Raw genomic sequence first — 17,600 nt, 5'->3', positions numbered from 1 at the left:
AAGGTTTCCATATTGTTATTCCATACTCAAGTTTGGGTCTAACGTAACTGACAAAGAATGACTTCATCATTTCTAATTTCCTATAGTTATATAACTATCATTACCTGATTGGTTGATATGATTAGAAAAACTCAAAGCTGGATCTACCCATATACCCAGGTCCTTAAATGAATCTACAGTTTCAGTCGATGTGTGCTGTACTAAATATTCACCTTTCAGTTCATGTCCACCAAATCTCTTATGCTCAGTGTTTGATGTATTTATCAGCATATTATTCTCCTGTGCCCAAATGGTCAATTTAGTTAAGTTATTTTGCAGACAAGCCTTATCTATAACACATGTAATCAGTTTACCCAATTTCAGGTCATCTGCATATAGACTATAGAACACCTCAGATGAAAAGGTTAGGTCTGAAAGATACAATCTAAACAAGTAAGCGCCTAAGGCAGAGCTCTGTGGGACATCCTGACTGTAACCAAGGATTTTATCTGTCCAATTGCTATATACTTGCCATGTCCTATTTGTAATCCATGCAACTATCAGTCTTATCAAGAGTGCATCAATACCTAGTTGTTCTAATTTATTGACAGTGTTTTGCATATGACCCTGTCAAATGCTGAAGTTAAATCTATGTAAATTACATCACAGCACAATTTTTCATTCATAGTTGTTATTATATTGTTATAGAACATCATGTTACAGGTGGTAATACATCTATTTTCAACATATGCATGCTGATGTATGGTATCAAGTCCCACCCTATCCAATTCTGACAATAACTTATCCAAATTACCTTCTCCATTATTTTTCCACAACATGAAAGCATCTGTTTGACTCTGGGTTTGCCCTACTCCCCTTTCCCTTAAAGACAGGTTTAATAAGCTCATGTGTCCAAACTTGACGAATCTACCCATATTTATATGACCTAACCTAGTAAATAATAGATATAATGGTACTATAAGTTCTTGCTGAAGTATTCTCCGGTCATTATTAATTCCATCTCCTCCCTATGCTTTGTTTGGATCCAGTTTGTGCAGTTCTTTATCACTGTAATTTTGATTCCAGTTTCTGCAGTTACCTGGATTTCACTAGGACAACTTATCACCCCCTTTGTGGAGACAAGCTGTTTTGCATAAGATTTCGTAGATATTTTTTGTAATCTGTGTCTGAGAATAAATGTTAGAATCTACACACAGTTTATCAGTTTGCATGTCTTTATTCCTTCCACGTCACGTGTCTAAAAAGGTTTCCTATAATTCTCAATATCTTTATATAAATGTTCTTCAAATTTTTCTTGATCTTGCCTCACACTATGCTTAGTTTGTCCAGCTTGTTTATTTCAGTTTCCAAAGTTGTAATTTGGCCTCCATTCAGTTTCTTGTATTTTTTGTTTCTCACCTTAATCAGGTATCTTGCTGTTATGAAACTATATCCCTCTGACATTGTATGCTTAGATCCTGATGTTAAACATTTTGTGTTTTTTTTGCACTCAGTTTCTCTTTCAAAACTTTCCACATTCCATCTGCAGTTTTTCTACTGTCATTCCAGTTAGTTTTAACATAGTGACTGTTTTGCTTCCATATAGTCTGTAATTAACCTCCTGTGCATTGGTTTGGATTTCAGTTTGGCAGAATTGTCTAGCAACAAATTAACCTTTATAACCCCATGATCACTGCGCATCAATTTTGGTAAAACTTCACTTGAAGTAACAGTAATTTATTTAGGAACACAAACAATGTCTATTATGTTCCGCTCCCTGGTAGTTTTTTCTTTTTACAATGTGAAGCAGTTGTTTCTGAACATAGGTTTATAATTTCTTTACTAATGTTGAATCAATATTGTTCCTGTCTGTTTCTGGTAAATTTAAGTTCCCAGCTAATATTATTCTTCCCTCCTGTGTTTCATGCAAGAAATGTATGAATTGCTCTAGGTTATAAGCACTTGACTTTGGTGGTCTGTACACTCCAACAATTGTTATATGTACCAGGGTCATATTTGTGTAACTGTGACAGTAATCTATAGTATTGGTGTTATCACTGAACATGTAATAATCACAGGTCTCATATGTATCTGTAATCCCTATCATAACACCTCCACATGATTTTTGTTAGAATACCTGTTACAGTAAACACATTTATACCCTGACAGAAGTGGTCTCAATCATTGTTTTTTAACTATGTTTCATAAACAATAATGGCATCAGTCTTATGGAAATGTAGCACATTTTCCAATAAAAAAACTTTATTATTAATGCTTCTAGTATTAACAACCATCAGAAATGCATCAAATGTTGCTATCTGTGAACTGTTAAATTTTTGACCTGGCAAAAATCCTGCCTAGTGTTTGTCAAGTATTGCAAAGTATCTGCTGCAAAAATTCTCTTCCCTTGTTGTTGCTGTTGTTTGTCTTTCGGCTTTTCCCGGTTAGGGGTCACCACAGCGGAACTCCGGTCCGCTAATGATTGGCAGTAGATTTTCATGAATGCCGAGGTGCCAGCTCAGTGTCCAACCTTCAATGAAGGCGCACCCATTTACGCATGTCTTTCAAATGCCACCCAACTGCGGGGAGGACATACAGACTCCAAACAGAAGGCACTCCCCACACTTCAGCTGAGAATCAAACTCCATCCTGTCTGAACATGTGTGCCCAAAACTAGTCATGGATGTTCTACGTATTTCCATTTTTTAAAACTGGGCATTTTTTCCATGTAGGTATTTACCCAAAAAATCTTTTCATTCACAGTGACCTAAGCACACAACCTGTGGCGAGAGACCTGGACACACAGATTGATAACAACCTCACATTCGACCTTGATGTAGTGGCAGTAGTCAGAAAGCCTTTTACTTGGTTCATCTCGTAGGTAAAGGGATTGCATCCAGAAAAAGGGAAGTTATTACCTCTCTATACTCCTTCCTCATTAGACTAATAATTAAGTATAATGCCCCATTTGTGATGTACCTCTCCAAACATCTGCACCAACTGGAAAGGCCACTGAAATGCCTCACAAAGAGAATCCATGGCCTCCAACACCTGTCCTATGCAGACAGGCTCAAATCATTGTCACTGTACTTGGTATCGTACAGATTGGTCATGGGTGATCTGTGTCTCGCCTACAAGGCAATCTCGGACCCTGCCCTACTAGAGATGCTCCATATCCATAAGTGTAACTCCTCACGCACTACCAGCTCAGAAGGCCTGAATCTAATATGTGACATCAACAAAACCTGCTGGAGAGACAGGTTTGTCTCCCAAAGGCTGCCCATCTCTGGAATAGACTTCCCATACACGTAAAACAGAGCACCTCGCTGACCCTTTCAAGCGCAACCTTGATGAATGGATGGGAAACAAATTTGTCCCAGGGGTTCCACCTGTGTCCCTCATTGGCAGGGGTGACAAGTGCTGACTGAGGTTTCTTTTTGGGGATTATCTCTTGGCTAGGCTTGTAAGGGCCCCAGGGCCATTAGCCTAGTAACCTCCTATGATCCTGTGTGATTTGTGAAAAATACGTCTTAACACCAGTACAAGCTATACTATCTAAGAGGGCTGGAAGTTATTTATTTATTTATTTATTTTACATTTATTTTACATTTGTTGACCGGGCTAGTCTAGCTGGATACATATCCGTTTACAGTAGAGGCCCGGGGAGAAAAGCTCCAGTTCAGTTAAAATTACAGTAATGAATATGATTAGAGCAAAATATTTAACAATTTTTCAACAAAGATTTCTAACAGGTACAAGAGAGGCAGAGCAATAACATTTCAGAAACTTATCAGTCTTACATTATAAGAGAGGATAACAAAAACATTTAAAATGTACAATGTCTAGTTCTATTAGTAACAGTCAAGACAGTCCTTGTGGATGAGATTATTTGTGCTGACATAACTGAAAACAGACCCATATTTCCTTACATTAAGGCATTCCAGTGCTTGTCTCACATTTTCTATTTTTGCTCCTGGCAAGCATAACACCATTACTATGGGATGGAAGAAAGAAAGAACCGTAGAAGCCACGTCAGGTAGGCCTTTCTTGGGCGAAAAAAATGTGATCAGTAATGGCAGGGAGACAAAGTGCTACAGGAAAATATTGTGAGATTTTCTGTGGCACATTGCTGAAGCTGACTACCATAGCATGCCACAGAAAGGAATAAAAAGTGACATGTAGCAGTATGGAGATCTTTCTGTAGGGAGGAAAATGTACTCTGGCAAAAGGAAATGTAGTTGAAGTGTAGTTTGCCACTTGGCTCAATTTATCTAAGGAATGGAAAAGAAGCTATGTGTCTTCTATGCATTCTTGAATTCTGTCACTTGAGGTACTTAAATGGAGTTAAGGATTATCTGCTGAAGGCATTTATGTTGAATACCATTGGGTAGAAGAAGAATAGCCGAAACCCACTTTTGGTGATGTTTGATTTTGTACTTTTCCTCTCTGTTGTATGGCTTTAGTGTTTGAGTTGGGGTGGAGGTCCCATCCCATGGGTTCCGTTCAGAATGTTGAAATTCTGAAATCTCGAATTTCATATGGTCAAGACCATATGATCGAAGTTTCAAAATTTCCAAAATTCTGAATGGAGGTCTGCATACAGCATGGAACAGGAGATTTCCCTTTTCCTCGCTGTAGTGTGATCTCGGAGTTGGTATATTTAAGTAGTGGGTGTGGGGGGGGCACTGCATAAACGTTTAAGTAGTTTTTTGGGGGGGGGTCTGTTTCAGAATTTCGATATTCCGAAACATCGATCATGTGGGTTCGATCATTTGAGATTCGATGTTTTGGAATTTCAAGATTCCGAAGTGAATCCCGTCCCACATATGAGATACAGAGGGGGGTTTACAAGCTCCCCTGCAAAAAAAAAAAAACAAAAAAAAAAAACTTCATGTTGGGATTGTGTTATTCAGCTATTTTTATTTTCACCAAATGACATTCATTTGATATATTGACATTCATCCTTTAAATATTTTGATCATATCTCTTTACTTCTTCAAAACTCCAAATGAAACTTTTTTACAGTTTAGTTTTTAGTTTTAGTAGTGAAAGAGTCATGTTCGTGATCGAGACCCAATTTGTTGGTTACGAAGTCTTGAGCAAATCATGGCTTTTTACAACTGCCTTTACTATTAGAGGTTGATATTAATGCAATGTTTAGGCTCTAAGTAATGTGGTATAACACTGTCATTTGATACCTTTCCTTTCAGTACTAGGAATAAAGACCTTGTTTCTGGTTCATATTTTCAAGGAGTCTGCATTCAGTTGATCTTTCATAGATGGCAGGAAATATTTTAAAGAAACAGGATTGTGGAACCTAAGGGCCATTTGGAGTATCAAACAAATGTTTTTATATGCCAGCCATGCTCTTTCATCAGCTGAGACTTTCTCCTAAGTGACTGAAAAAATGTGATGGGTAGTACTATAATGTGATGTGTTATAATATAATGTGATCTGTAGTAATATAATTTGATGTGTAATAATATAGCGTGATCTGTGGTAATATAATGTGATGTGTAGTATGTAATGTGATCTGTAGTAGTATAATGTGATGTGAAATGTAAAGCTGGCGTATGATGGAAAGCTGAACACGGAATGGCTTTCAGCATACCAGGGTGATATTTCTAATGACTCTACTTCAACAAAAGCCAGATGATCAGTAAATCAGCCAGTGCTTGTGTCTGTCCTGCTCAGGTTATATCAGAGCTGGTCAAAAATAGGCTATGCTCTGTATGATAATAAGGGGAGTCTGAAGTTCATTTATAGGTTGTAGGGGCTCTGTGCAGGACTTGTAGAGCACTGTATGTACTTGTGACTTTGTTGAACACCAGTAAACTGTCCATAAAGTGAATCTGTACAGATATTTCCATGCTGTCTGTATGTTTTTTTTTGGCCTGGATTTGCAGTGATGTTCAACATTATGTCTCTGTTGCTGTAGACAATGCTATTTGGGATTATATCCTGCCTAGGATATGACCAGCAGCCAGCTTTGAAAGGTTAATGGCACCTTCCATGCACTCTAACTGCTGCAGGGCTCCAGGAGAGTAGTACAAGTACAGTAGCTAGGCTGACAAAAGCTTCAGTGCTGTCTTGCAGCCAAAGTGTGCTCCCCATCTAGGCTTCATAGAACTGATGGCCAGTCCACTAGCATCAAATATGATGGCTAGTTAGTGATCCTTCAAGGCTAGGCAGATATGTATCCTGCTGGGGAACCTTTCCACATTTTCAGTTTTACAAGGAAAATTGTATTTTTTCAGTGAATCAATTGCTTTTAAGTTAAAAAAAAAACTAGTTTTTATGAACTGCCCTGCTTTCTGAAGGGAATCTTTATTTATGAATGCTTAGTTGGAATAAACTGTCTAAAATATGTTTTTGACTTATTTTGTACATACATATGTAGAATTAATATGTTAAGTGCAGAACATCGTACTTCTGGAAACTGCCATTTATTTATTTATTTATTTTACCCCAGAATCAGCAGTTGACTCATTCAGGTTCCACTACCTTTCTTTAAGGCTTCCTTTTCATGTAAACTGTGGAGCATTTTTCGGTCTCCTCAGGTCTTCCTTCTCCCATCCACAAGAAATAGAAAATTTCTCAGGAGTGTTTGGGTGTCAGGATGGCTCCCTGTCTGCCTCAGACTGGAGACTTTGCTGTGGCTGAATTTGGTTCCTCAGACCACTCATCAGTGTCTCTCTGTTCCCCTGGTGTAGCTCCTTGGGAGACCACTGAGGACTGGGAGTTAGACATGTCCACTGTGGGTGTAGGGTTGTCTTTTCCATCCAAGGGGAAACAACTGTTGTCAGTGTCGAGGGAAGGAGTCCAGTGAAAGTATATCGCATAGCCAGCCTAGGATGCCTGATTCCCAGGATAGTGGCCCTGCCATGGGTCAGTCTTTTTCCAGGGATTATCCTAGGAAAATAAAACAAAAAATTAAGAATGCTGCTTCTCCTGTTTCATTAACTATGTACAGGGAAGATTTACTGGGGTTTCCTAATGGATTATTTTCTACTTTTATGCTTTAATCCCAGTTTCTTCAGTAGAAAAATATTTCAAGGACATTCTGACATGCATTCCCAGTCAGAAGAGAAGGGAATGGAAGAAGAGCGTTTTTCTATAGTGATTTCTCTTCAAGCTGAATATTTAGATTCTGAGCAAAGTGTTACTTCAGATTTCACTAGAGAATAGTTGTGTTTTTCTGAGACCTAAGACAAAATGGAAGATTGATTGCTGTAGCAACAGAACTATATCCACGTTTCCCGGCAAAGGTATTATGACTGTTGGATATGCCACAAACTATAGTTGCCCCTCCGGTTTTATGTTTTCCTGACAACTTGTAACATGCCTGACGGCCTGTTTTCTAATCCTACAGCAGACCCTGCAGCTGTCTCCTTGTATAAAATGTCTGATACATTCCCTCTGACAAAGAAGGGAAAGCTTTTGATAGATTTGGAAAGAAATGTTTACAGGCTTTCTTTCAGAACATTAGAAACTTTATTGTTAACCTTCCCCTTCAGAGGTTAAACCTTCTTTGAATTCCATAATTGTTTCTGCTTCTCATGTAACCAAACACTCCTTAAGGTCAGTTATGAGAAGATTTGCATGGTTATGTTTATCATAAGATGTTAAAACAGAGGTTTTAAATTCTCCCATAGACAGGGAAGTTCTTCTTGGCCAGTCAGCTGCTACGGTCCTTGGAAGTTTGATGAAAGAGGGAAATTGATTCAAAGGATGAGCCAAATGCTACAACTCTCCTCTTTTAAGCTAAAACAAAAAATACCTTATAATTCAGAACCCTTTTTTTAAAGCAGTTTATGCAACAAGATGCTAACAAATGGCATGTTGTTTGATAAAGAAAGAGAAAGCCTCCCAGAACTAAGCACAATCCAAAAAGTCGGAATGACTTCTTAACTCTTCAGGCTCTCTGAAACTTTCACCATGGCAATCTATCCCTCAGGTCTAGGCCTTCATAATCCTCAGTGGCACCAGATGATTTTGGACAAATTGGTGCTGATATTGAGATATATAAATTAAGGGGGGCTTGCATCCAAATGAGGATGGAGAGCCTTGTCTTGTGCAAAAAAAAAAAAAAAAAAAAACTTTTTATCTCTGCAAGTGATTTTCAACAGGCTATTCAGATTCAGCATTGTTACTGTAGGTGAGATGCCTTAAATCCAAATTAAAAAGAAGACATTGTTAGATTGCAGGCAACTAGCATGAATCTTTATATCAACTCTTTGATTATACACAGTTTTATGTTGGAGAAAAAAGTCCTGTACTAACCCGTCTGTGAGACTATTGCTGAAGTAGTTTACATCTTTTGGGTTTAGAGTTGTAAAGGAGGAATGTTCCCTCTTTTACTGCAAATGTTAGGTGACTGTGAGATGATGAAGGGAGTTGCTTGGCAAGTTAGAAGGAATGGTATTTGTAGGGGTTAGACACTTAGGTGTGGGCAAAAAAGTTTCATGTCTTGCTTTCTGAAATATGCAGCTGGTTGGGAGTGAAGCTGGACAGTTATTTGAAAGCCATTTGTAAAAGAATCAACATTCAGCCAGATCACTTAATGTGACAGCTTTTGGATGGCTGTTCTGCTAACTATGGAGTTGATCATAATAGTAGTAGTGATTCAAGGGAGGCAGCCCTCTGCTTGTGGTAGGGTTGCATGTCTTTGCCTTCCTCAAAAGGTAAATTAGCCGGGTCTGTATTTGTCAGCTGGTAGGCACTTTTTAAAACCTTTTTGTTCTCTTTGCCTCTTCTGTCTGATGATTATAAGCTCCTTCCCACTCCCTGTGTGTCAGCTTATGCATTCCCCCTGGGATGAAGATTGGTTGGGAGGAGCCATCATTTAGACAGCCATTCAGATGGTTAAAAATTTTTGCTGAATTATGCCCCTCTCTTTACATGCACTCAGAGTGTCAGGAAGGGGATGTGCATCCCCCTCATTTGTGGACTTCTGCAAGGAGCATTCCCTCCAGGAAGCCCTATCTCTTTCCAGGAAGCACTTAGTGGTGCTTTCTCAGTTTTCCACCCTGGAAATTGCACTTACAAGTGTACCTCCGCTTAAGTGCACTCCCCTCCCCCCATTTCCAACAGTTCCAGGGCAACTAATCAAACCTTGGTGGTATGGGCCACACTCAGATCTCCTTCCCTCTGTGCCATGGAGCCAGCCAGGCTGTAAAAATTGATTATGGCTGTTGTAAGTCTAGAAGACATGGGCATTAGCTTGATGCTAGCCAGAAGTTGATGCATCTTCAGAGTTTCTTTTTAGCTCTATAAGGAAACTGAAGATGTGTCAGTTTTCTTAAGGCTGTATAAGTAGACAAATTAAAGAGGGCTTGTAGGATCCTGGTGAATAGATTATGTAGGGCTGTTAAAGAAAATAGTCATTCTGTACCTTTTGATTTAGGAGTAAATTTCAATCTTCTGTATTTGTTTTGTTTTTTTATTATTTTTATTTTGTTAGTAAGCATCAAAAGATGAAGCTTGTTATAGGGATACTTTGCTTTTCATGCCCCATTTGACTAATTATGACTGTCTCTTGCTATAACTAGGTGTAGGCCCTTTTTTATGGGTGTATGTAGTAGTTTGCCTTTCAGTAGGATGGTTTTGAGTGTAAGTGCAAGATGGTTCAGTAGTACCTCTAAGATCCGCCTGAGAGTGATAATTTATTTATTAACTCTGAAAGTAAACTCATGCCTTCCCTTAACCTTTTACCAGGTTGGTATTGTTTTTCTAAGAGCTCGGGCCTGGCTTTTGGAGAAAGCTGACTGTCGTGCTGGGAAGAATTCCTTTTATCTGCAGACCTCCTTTTGTGTTGTGAAAAAAACAACATGGTCTGGAATAAAAGTGGTGTCTAATGCACAAACAGCAGAAACTGATCTCTCTTGTGTGATTTTATAAGGTGGTTAACCTTTGCATACAACAGATGTGAAGTATATTTTATGTTTTTTTTTCATTTGTTTACATAAACTTTCTATCTTCTCCTCAAAGAAGGAGTTATTCTGAAAGGGGGAGCCTGTAGCTGTTGTTTGCATGTCCTCAGAAGAGTGATACGTTGAGTCTGGCCTTTCCTCTCTAGGACTCTGCAAATGTCTGAACCTGGTTGTTGTTTGTGAAAGGACACTGCTCTATTCTGTTATGTTCTGTTACTCTTTTATGGAATGCCGTGCCCTCTCCTCTTCCCTTAAAGCAGGCATATAACATGTACTAATCACATTTAAGTGGCTAAGAAATTAATTTACATCAGGAATGGAGTTTAAATGGCTACAGTTGTATGTTTATTATGCCAGTTAGTCAAATTCTAAATTGGTTGTTAGTTTTATTTACCTCAATTTCAATGTCAGTAGTAACAGTATGTGCACAAGTCAGGATGCCCAGGAATATTCCCTGCATTACCTCTGTCCGCGAAGGATTTCACAGTCAGTAACTTATTCATATCCTTTCTTTTGCTTTTCACTTTTTCAGTCAATTCTTTCTCACATCACAGCAGAGTACTTCTTGGATCACCTTTAGTTGCATAAGGAAGACTGGATAAGGAGTCCCATAACTCCCCCCCCCCATCCAATCCATAATGGTGAGGACTAGATGTTTCATACCCTCTTATTTAAGTAATCTCTGTTTGCATTCCTGTAGATTGCCACAGATTGCTACAAAGAAAGGGTGCAAAATCCACTTATCGCTAAATGTACCAAATGGTGGTACTGCCATAATGCAGCCCCTGTGCCCTCTGCATATACACTTATACCTTGGTTCAACAAGTAAACTTCATCTTCACACATTTATTTCCATTTTACCTTTATGTCTGGGTATGCTGCTTATGTGCCTGCATAACCCTTCTATGCCTTGGCCATGAAACTGCGTAGCCCTTGCCTTACCCTCTCCCGTGCCCTGTCTAACGTGGTAGTATTCCACCCTAGCCTTTGTACTGTTTTGGATGATTTTAACTTTATGCCTTGATGATCCTTTTTAACAGTTTGCAAATCCCTGTCCGTGATGATCTCTAAGTCTTTTATGGGGGACTTGACGTAAATCATTACTCATGCATCCAAAATTAAACCTGCAGGAGGCCCATATACTTCTCATGCTGCTCAAGCTCTGTCATCAGTTGTGCTGTCTTATACCAGAGATCCCAACCCCATTGTACTACTTGCTCATCCAATGATATTCCTCTGATCTTTTCTGTAAACACCTTTGGAATCTCTTAACACATGAATCTCCAGCTGTTTTCATGCATTCTGGAGGTAATTGAAAGCATGTAAAAGATAGGAATGTCAGTAACTGAATAGACTACATAAATATCCCTTGGCTGCTGCTGATTTCCACTGTCCTAGTCCCTTTATGGTGTCTGCTGATGCTACTTTTCAGCTTAGGTACATGATAAAGCCCTTATCCTAAATGAGTGCATTGTACAGTGCCTTGTTTCTAACACCAAATGTTCAACTCTTTCTACAGAACTATTCTGAAGTGATACTGAATCATTGACTTTCCTTGGTTGTGGCCAAAAAAGTTTTATAGATACACATCCTTGGCAGTTTCTAGTCTTGCTTATATAATACCTCAGCCATGTATTGAGTTCTTGGCAACTCTTCTTGGGAGGCTTCAGACTTAACTGCTGCCTTTGTTGCTCCCTGGTCTGTCTTTGATCTTGCAATACATAACACTATGTTTTCCCTGGAAAACTTGATGTCTGAGAATGCTAGTATGATTGTAGTGATTGTGTGTCCTCTGTGTTGTACTAGTACCAAAATTCTAAGTGCTCCACATTGAATGGAAGAGAGATTCTGAACAACAAAGCTTTATGCCCATCATTGCATATCCTTGGCAGGACTTTCCATATTTGCTTGAAAACTGATGATTCTTTTGTCTGCCACTATCAGGTGCTGCTTCACTATCCCCTTCAGGGTGCCCTTTTATCTGCTTTGTAGTGTCTACCCAGCCTGAGGTGTTGTGAAACCAATTTAAACAGCAAATTAAGGTCAGCCCTCCCTTGGCTTATCCCTACTTTGAACATGATTAACATGTAGGCTCTTAGCTGATGTGTTGGGATGGGCAATTGAACCTTCTACCCTCACTCATGCCTAATTCTTACAGAGTATTATATCCCTGCCTGTATATGACCCTCATATTTGATGCTAGTGAACTGATTAACAATTCCATTCTTGCTTGTGAAAATGTCTCAAAGGTTCCTGATCAAAACGATGTCCTTCTGTATCACTGTGTCAGTATTTGTTACAGAAGGGGTGTCCAGCCCTTGACAGTTCGTCTCTTGACCAGTATAAAAAAGCTTAAAAGAGATCTTGTCTGCACCGTATGTCATATTTGTGTTCCCCACACAGCACTTAGGGCATAAAAAGGATGTATGGATGCAACTACCTAGAACTGAATTGCCCCAGAAGAGAACAGTTGTCCTAGAACAAAGGAGTTCCTGCATATCCAGAAGGAAAAAATGCAGAATAAACCAGAGGGGGTTGGAGGGAAGGAGCGAATACTGCGACAGTGAAGAGAAGGATATCTACTGTTATGTTAAGATTTTACACAACTGTACTATGTCTTTGTCACTGTTGTAGTATTTGTTACAGAAGGGAGAATAAAAAAGCTCAAGAAACAGAATGGGATGTGGTGGGCTGAAAAGAGCCCTTATCAAATCCACATAAAATGGTTTCATCAAAACCTGCTCTCCCCCTAGAAGCCATATCCAACTTATAATGCTTAGTAAATGTATGCACTGAAGACCAAGTAGCAGCTTCAAGGATGGAATTAGTGTCCAACCCCTCGAAGAAGGCACCGGAAGAGGCAACAGCCCTACTGTAATGAGGTCTAACAGAAACAGACAGAGATTTGCAATGAAAAGAATAATAAAAGGTAATGTCCTTAGATATCCAGGAGGAGTTGGTTTGCTTAAAAACAGCCAGACCCAAAGACCTGGGATGAAAGGAAACAAAAAGCGGATTAGACTTACGAATAGTCCTAGTTTTATCCAAATAGTTCCTGAGCTGTCTTGTGCAAATCCAAGGTATGCAGGACCCTCTCGATAGCAGACTGAGGAGAAAGGAAAAAGGAAGGGAGTTGTACTGACTGTTTCAAGGACAACTCATTGTCTACCATGGGCATAAAAGAAGGATTAGTACAAAGGGACGCACTGTCCTGTGAAAAAACGAAAAAGGAGGAATGGGCATAAGGGCCTGGAACTCAGAAATCCTCTGCGCAGAATTCAGAGCCAGGTGTGTGTGGTGTGTGTGTGATTGTGTGGCATAGAAGAACAGCCATGGCAGGGCTGGCCACCTGGTGATGTGGACTTGGGCTGTAGATGATTGTCACTGCTAAGTTGACACCCTGACCCCATGTGCAAAAATGGTAAATAGGGATTTTGGGTAGATTAATCTGAGATATTGACAGAATGTGAATTAATATACGTATTATGAAGTAAAAGAAGTCTATAATTCTTATTACTGTTATTTATTAAGTATAATTCACCACATTTTCTCCAAAAATTGTTGACGGGATTAAGAGGGACAGAACTAGAAATTGAGTCCAAATCAGGAATATTCCTGAAAATTGGGGACAGTTGAGAGGTATGGTGACCAGAGAAGCTGAAGACGGGTGACTTAGCTGAACAGAGAGCAGTTGGTGATGTCTCTACTTTTCAGCATACAAGTGCAGTAGAGTGCTTATTCTAGTATTTATTTTGTGGAGTTCTGAGAAAAGAGAGAGACAGAGAAATATCAGGAAACTGTGTTTGCTTCCATGTGTGAAACGATGGATTCAATTCCTAACAAAATCCTAGTTTAACATGACACAACCAAAGTACTAGACTGATGCGGGTGCTGTTGACTATACATCCTGTGCAGGACATGAGCAACAAAGGAAATAACTTGACAAGAAACTGAATAGAAAACGCTGAGCTGTAGAGCAGCAGCTAAGTGCATGCTGTCAGGTAACAGAAGCCGTGTCTTTTTAAGATAGTGTATCAGCTGAAATCTGACCAGTGTCTCTCTGAGACAGTGATACTTGAGCCTACCTGTAAAAAATGGGTCATTTGACAGGTGAGCATTTTGAATGACTGACTCCTACGTACAGCTTATTTTTAATCTTTAGATGTTATTGCAGTACCGGTGTTACTCACATTTACTATTTTAATGCAGATTATATTATAAACATCAGTGCCCAGATGCTGTTGATCCCTGAAAGACTGTAGTACAAAATACCTTAGCAATGAAATCACAACCACAGTTTTAAAAGATTAAAGGACTACTGTAGTCAGAAAGCCTGTTTTATAACATGCCTTGATCGTCTGTCTGATGTAATATCAGTATGTCACTCGGAGGTTAGTATTCTGCAATTTATGCAGTTTTAAAATGGCCAGATGACATACCTGTCAGTCTGTAGACATTGAAAATAGGAACAAAGGCTCTTGAAAAGTGGGTGTATCCAGCTCTGGCCATGTAATTAGCCTTACATTTGAGTACTGAAAAGTATGTAACTCTTCCTGCTTCTAGAAGGAATGTGGAATACTATTCAGAAACGCATTAAAAAAACAAAGTGACAAAAATGATGGAAAATATAATCGCATTGTCAGACACACATTGTAATATTGTGAGACTTTAGTGAACTGTTCTGCAAAATTCTACCACACAGTCATTTATTTTTGCTTCTGAAGAAAAAGGGAGGTATAAGATAGTTGGGAGGTTGGCCTAATGGTGAAGGTGTTTGCCTTACAAACACAAGGTGCAGGGTTTGAGTCTCACAAGGGATAATTGGCTAGGCTTAAAATGGCTCGCAAGGACAGTTAGCCTAGTACTAACCTATGTGTCCTTTGTCCTTAAATTATTCTGGTCTCTAGTTATTTGGTCATGTAGTGTGGTTTTCTGTGTACTACATCTTCAAGAGTCACATGATGAGGGGGATTCAGAAAATTGTGTAAAGGGGTAAATCGTTTCTGAAAATAGGAATGTTCCCCCAACACAGGGACAGTTGACAGGTTTGTCAAGTGGGAACACCCATACTAATGATATTTTATTGTGCGGCTAGAGGTTCATTCTTCTACATTGAGGCATAACTATACCCATAAATTGTTATTCTTTAGGCATAGCACTTAACTTTCAATAGACTGTAGTTGCTTTCTGGCAGAGATTGCTGGTATATAAAAATATTGTGAGCTCCTGTGATGTAAGCCAATAAATGTAAAATTTATGGTTGGTATTAATTCAGTCACCTCTTCACATTAATTTAATCTGATGACTGGATAGGCGCATTCGAGGAGAGAACTGTAACTGACAGTCCAACAAAGTACCAGCAGATCAGAAATTCTACAGCGACACTGCGCATGAAAATATAAAGAGCAAAATTTAGCTTGGAGAGCTGATCAGATGAGATAGGCTGTACATAAGGTTAATGGACGACTATGTGCAAACAATGAAAAATCATATATTATTTATCTTGCCATGATTTACTGCACCTCCTAAAGCTGCCTGCAGCAAAATAAGTGCTCATTCCTAATTTTATTTATTTTTTTACTCTTGTCTGCCCTCATGGGGGCAGACATCGTGATTCCTTTGGAAAGCTAAATCTGTCCCATAATGCACAGACTGAGATCAAATAGCCCTACCATTTGTTGTCAGACTAGACTTCCATTCACTTAGAATGGAATACCTGAAAAAAACTGCCAAGTTTGAGAGTCTGCAGCTCATGTGCCATTGACTGGTATGCGCTGAGTTTTACAAATGTTGTTCCTACTGATGTACTACTACACATTCTCTGAAAGAGAGTTGCAAAAGTGTCAACAAATTACTGAGATAAAAAAGACTTTTCACACGGAGCAGTTTTGCAAGTTTCAGTTCCTGGCCAGGTTACTCCTCCCATCTCCCCCCCCTTCAGTGGGCTACAGTCTCACATTTCCAGCTTTACTAGACTCAACTATTTAGTTAGCTTTGCATGACAATAGACATAAAAAAAAAATCACAGCCTGGTGTGCCACTAAATCTGTTCCCTTGTATGTCACTTGACTTTTGAAAAAAAAAAGCAAACGCATCAGTCCAGAGTTTAGGCCAGTCTATCCATTTAAAATGTGCACAGTAAAATATTCAACTTGTAATGCATTTTGGCTGCTGACATGGTTATCTTTACATAGTTATTCTCTTATAGTATAACCTGATCTTATGGTATTTAATGATACATTTTACAACAGTTCTCAGTTTCTTAACAATGACCTCCCAAGCATCTGATGTGACCTAGTACTTTTTCTTACTATTGCTTTATCTAGTTTGTCTTAGTTGTATACCTGTAGCATGTCTCTCATCCTTTCAGCAACAGACTCCTGGAGAAAACTTCCAAAGCAGATACTTGTATTGAAAGAGTAGCAGCAGCTGTAGCAGTGAAACTACACTCCCAAAACAATGCACTCAAACATAGCACTGACAAGCACAGGGAATGTATTTGTCTGAATCAAGCAGTGATGAAATTGCTAGGGACTTCACTGAGCACAATTTTACTCTTAATCTCTCCATTTCATAATCCATAACATTCGCACCACACTTACAAAGGCACACCTCCACCTTCCACAAACACAGCTACCCACACCCACACAACATACCAGTCAAATTTAAGGCTTTTCCCACCTCTCTGCAAAACACTGCTGTAATGGCTTTGGCAAACAAATGAAAATGATTGATGGGTGTTGGTTCAGGGCTTCCATCCATATCTCTCAACAGTACAGATTTTTGCAGAAAATCCAGATTTTTTCTGTTTTTCGTAAAATTGTAGTTTTCTGCCAAATCACTGGCAAATCATTAAACACTGAAGTCAGAAAGTTGACAGGCATTTGATTTTCAGACTTCATATCCTTAAGAAAATTCACTCTAATGCAAAACCTGTTTATCAACTTTCTAAGTTTGTAAGTGCAATATTTTTAAATTGTCCCATTTTTAGGCATTTGTCCCCTATTATTTATGGCCTTGTCCAGATTTCTTGTTCTATGTTATATGATATATAACATATATGTTAACATATGTTATATGAGAGATATGCAGCCATCCCCCTCAGCAGGGCAGCAAGCAGGTATCTGTGCAAATTTGCTTTATAGTTCTTTTACACCACACACACACACACACACACACACACACACACACACACACACACACACACACACACACACACACACAGTAAATCTTGTTGTCCATGTTATTTCTTTTCCTTGGTTTCGTTTCTCTTACTTGTAATGCTGCTTTTACTCATTTTTTCTCCTGCCTCCCATATCTACCCTAATTATTACTTCTAACAAATACTTTTTCTCACTCTTTCTTCTCTTTCCCCTCCTCCTCTTTATCCACTATTTGAACTTTTCCACTCTGACATTTGCTTTATGGGTAAATAATGAACTGTCACCCTTATAATGTCAGCACATTTCAATGATACATAATATTGTATTTAGTCTAATAATAGGTTCATAGGTAGGTACTAGGCTATCAGCCTAAGTAAGCCTAGCCAACAAGGTTCCCTGGCTTATGCCACCAAAGAAAGTTATTTTCCTGTGCCCCTGTCGAGTAGAGCCACAGAAGTGATTCCCGGGGTATATTTTCGTATCTCCCATCCACTCAAAGATTTTTCTTGAAAAGTGCTAATGAGGA

The 17,600-nt window shown here is 39.0% G+C and overlaps 1 protein-coding gene across 1 annotated transcript in view; it reads left to right on the top strand.

Moving 5' to 3' along the window:
• LOC122804302 (F-box only protein 27-like) overlaps positions 1-17,600 on the top strand; it is a 643,152-nt gene that overhangs the window by 118,628 nt on the left and 506,924 nt on the right. The gene's annotated exons all lie outside the window — the stretch shown is intronic.

The sequence above is a fragment of the Protopterus annectens genome, chromosome 6.part0 (genome assembly GCF_019279795.1).
Source record: "Protopterus annectens isolate FY-2018-M chromosome 6.part0, PAN1.0, whole genome shotgun sequence".
Classification (NCBI taxonomy): domain Eukaryota; kingdom Metazoa; phylum Chordata; order Ceratodontiformes; family Protopteridae; genus Protopterus; species Protopterus annectens.
The sequence above is the reverse complement of the archived record's forward strand: the minus strand, read 5'-3'. Positions and strand labels throughout refer to the sequence as shown.